The sequence below is a fragment of the Ornithorhynchus anatinus genome, chromosome 21 (genome assembly GCF_004115215.2).
Source record: "Ornithorhynchus anatinus isolate Pmale09 chromosome 21, mOrnAna1.pri.v4, whole genome shotgun sequence".
NCBI classification, from domain to species: domain Eukaryota; kingdom Metazoa; phylum Chordata; class Mammalia; order Monotremata; family Ornithorhynchidae; genus Ornithorhynchus; species Ornithorhynchus anatinus.
Genome location: NC_041748.1, coordinates 22144578 through 22148372, shown reverse-complemented (window position 1 = coordinate 22148372; position 3795 = coordinate 22144578). Strand labels below are relative to the sequence as shown.

The 3795-nt window shown below is 65.2% G+C and overlaps 1 long non-coding RNA gene across 1 annotated transcript; it reads right to left on the bottom strand.

The window, feature by feature from the left end:
- Nucleotides 1-2498: 2498 nt before the first annotated feature.
- Nucleotides 2499-3715, bottom strand: LOC120639085. The gene is made up of 2 exons (XR_005661269.1): nucleotides 3676-3715; nucleotides 2499-3508 (listed from the first exon to the last, which is right to left on the bottom strand). It is a non-coding gene; the product is annotated as an uncharacterized LOC120639085 (long non-coding RNA).
- Between the last annotated feature and the right edge of the window lie 80 nt (nucleotides 3716-3795).

Here is a 3795-nt window from a genome sequence, read left to right as displayed (position 1 = left end):
CACGGTACGGCATACAGACACGCACCTGATCCGATCCCCGCCTTCTCCGGGCCGCGGTCCGGCCCGACCCCCCAGAACCCGGAACCTCTGACCCGAATCCCCCCTCTCCGCCCTCCCGGACCGTGGCCCGAACGGGCCGCCGCGGGGCGACCGGCCGGCCGCTGTCCTCCGTGAGGGGGGATGGCCCGGCGGGGGCGGGCGGGACGGGGCCCGGCCTCCCGGCCACGCATGGCATGGCTGTGCCCCCAGGGCACTCGCGCCGGGGAGGGTCGACGCATGGAGACCCCCCGAGGCAGACCCCGGGCGCCGCGGGCCCCTGCGAGGGCCGGGCCGGGGACCCCGCCGCCCCCAGAGACCACCGCGACGACGGATGCCGATGGCGACGGTGACCACGGCTACGACGACCGAGATAACGGCGACGATGCTCTCTCTCACGCTCTATTTACGACAAACCAAAACCATCTTGTGAAGCAATACACCCCCCTCCCCGCTCCCACCCCCGCCCGGGCCCGGCCCTGACCCCGGGGCAGGTTTTCTATCCAAGTTGTGGGCATCGCATGGACCGGCCCCGTCGCCAGCTCGCCCTCCAATCCTCCTCCGGGTACCGGGACCGACGGGGGGGTCGGGAACCCCGGATCGGCCCGACGGAGGGGACGGTGGGGGGGGAGCGGGGGCCCGGGACCCCCCCGCCCCCCAGGCGGGACGCGGGTTTGAGGGGGAGATCGACCGACCCTCGGCTGTTCCAAGAAAGCGACTCGGAGCGCCCGGGGCTCGTCTCCGCCGGCGTCCGCCCCCGGGGTTCCCGCTTTCCTTTTGGGGTGACCTCTGAGCGCCCCCCTCCCACCGAGTCACCCCCTGCTGCTTAACCCTCCCCCCTCCCCCCTTGACCTTCGGTGGCGACCCTCACCCACCCCAGGGTGGGGAGAGGGAGGGACGGAGCTGGTAAGGTAAACTGTGGGGGGCCGTGGGGGGGGGGGGGATCCTCTCGTCTACCCTTCCCCTCTAGCCCAGACCCTATCTCCCGGCCTGCGCCCCCGACCTCCCCCAACCCTCTCTTTCCAGTTGTGGTCACTGGTCCTTGAGCCTGTATGTAGCATCAACCTGTTACCGTCGTTCTGGTTTTTCAATCTAAATAAAGGTGGAATTTATAAACGGAAACCAGCCGTCCCCCGGTGTCGAGAAACCGCAGCGTCCCGGAGCCACGACCATTCGACCGCAACCGTAATTCGACCGACGACGCGCGCCGCTTTAGCGTCCGTCTCTGCCACTAGACTGTACGCGGCTTAAGGCGGGGGTAACGCGTCTACAAACTGGCCTTTTTTTTTCAGATGGTATTTATTAAGCGTTTACCGTGTGCCGGGCACCGTTGAAGCCTTCGGGGAGTTGCGAGACGCTAAATTTAATCAGAGACAGGAGGCCGTAAAAGAGCATAAAAGATGTTTGCAAATGCTGCAGTCGAAAGGTCGACTGATGGGTAGACCGGAAGCTTCTTGCTGGCAAAAGGTAGGGGTTTATCTGGTAAACTTCAATACGGAAGCGGGGAAAGGTGAATTAATAAGCGTGGCACTCGTCAAGTGCTGACTACGAGTCGAACGCTCCGCTGAACGCGGGGGTGGATTTCGACGCCATCGGATCGGACCCAGTTCCCGTCCCACGTGGGGCTCGGAGGAGAGGGAGAAAAGGTACTGAATACCCCTCTTACCGATGGCAAGACTGAGGCACAGGGACGCAGAGTGACTTGCCCAAGATCACGTAGCGGACGAGCAGCGGAGCCGGGGCGAGGACCCAGGTCCTCTCTGACTCCCGGGCCCGGGCTCTTCCCGCTTTTCTTGAATAACTGAAACCACGGATAAGGTCGTTTAAAGACCCCCCCCCCCCCCCTTAGATCCCACGAGCCTGAATGAAGAGGGTGGGAGGAAAACGGGGGGGGTAAAGCGTGGATTTGGGGTGCAGGGAGGTACTTCCTGGGACTCTGAAGAAGGGGAGAGCTGTGGTAAGCTTCCCGAGGAAAGGGATCGGGTCTATCAACTCTACCGTATTCAACTCTCCAGGGCGCCCGGTACGGTGCTCCGCACAGGGTAATGCCATCGCTCGATTGACTTGGGGAGTTCCCAGATGTGGGAATACCACGGAACGATTGTGATTAAATGTCGGGGAAGAGCGGGGACAGAGGAGGGAGAGTCACCGTGATTTTTGGGTGAATCTGGGAGGATCCTCACGGGGACGGAGGAGGGTTGCCGCCGGCTGTGGCCCCCCCGGCGCTTCCCGGGGTGAAATCGACCACCCGGGGGGGGGCAGGGGAAGAAGAGGCAGCCCCTCCCCACCCCTTCTCACACACACACACACCTACCAGTGATGCTCCCCTGGCCCCCGGAAACTTTCCAGGGGAGGGTCCCCTCCCCTCCAGACCCTCCTCCGCCTCCCTGTCCTTGAGCCCCGCCACGGGGGCATGGGGGACAGGCGGGACGGGGCTGAGAACCGCAGGAGAGACCCAAGTCTCCGAGTCTGTATTATTTTAATCTCCCCTGCATTAAAAATGCATCTCGTGGGGCAGAGGGAGGCCATCCATCGAGCGGGCGAGGGGAGCCCCCGCGGGGCCGCACGGGGGAGGCGGGAGGGGACGGGGGGGGCTCCCGACCCGGCTGCTCTCCCTCCCACGAGGCGACGCTCTCATTAGCGCAACGATCCACCCGTCTGGAGCTCGGGACGACCCGGACGGAGCAGAAGCCGGAGCCGGGAAAAGGGGGAGCGGGGAGAAGCCACAGTTGGGGGCGAGGGGACCGGGAAGGGCCGGGATTTACCCTCCCTCGGGCCTCCCCGACCCCTCTCGGCAGCTTCCACCTGCTCCTCGGGCCTCAGCCGGGCTACCGTCTGACCGCTCAGCCCGGCGAGGGGCGGCCGTGGGGGGGGAGACTGAGTCCCGGGCTCGGCCCAGGGCGGGAGTAGAAGAGGAAGGAGGATGGGAGGACGCCGCGGCGGGGACCGCATATCAACCGTACTTCCCGAACGCACGCTGGGTGCGGAACGCTGGACTGAGCGCTTGGGAGGGGACGGTACGACAGAGATGATTCAAGTGGGGTGGGCTGCAGGCCGCCCCCGACGGGGGACGGGGGAGTTCAATTCCCCACCGCTGCCTGCCGGAACGGGTCCGTTCATCGTGGCGTCGTCCTCTCCCAAGCGTTTGGTACAGTGCTCCGCGGACAGTAAACGCTCAATAAATAGGGCCGAACGAATGAAAAGCCCCCGGATGTGCAGAGGGGGGGCGGGCGACCGTCTGTCCCCGGGCGATCCCCGGGATGTTTGCTTTTCTTCCTCTCCCTCCGGCCCGGGCAGAGCGGGCAGGAAGCCCGACGCCCCATCTCACCTGCAGGCGGGGAATCCCGGCCGGGCCTCTAGTGCCAACGCCGCCGTCGGGTGGATACCGACCCCCCCGGCGGGAAGCGGGGGCCCCAGCCGAAGAGGAGGGAGGTTTTCCGGAGGGGTTCTGGGGCCGGAGCAGAAGCCGGAGCTGGGAAAAGGGGAAGAAGATGGGGGAAGGGCCGGGGAGGAGCCGGCTTCAACGGGGCCAAAGGGGAACGGTGACTCCGCTCAAGTGGACACGGTCTGACCGGGGCACGGCCCCCTCCCCGACCCCGCAGCTAGTAATAAGAAGGATGGTATCTGTCAAGCGCTTACTGTCTGCCAAGCACCGTCTCAAGCACCGAGGTAGATACAAGGTAAGCGGGTTGTCCCCCGTGGGGCTCGCATTCTTCATCCCCATTTTGCAGATGAGGTAACTGAGGCCCAGAGAAGTGG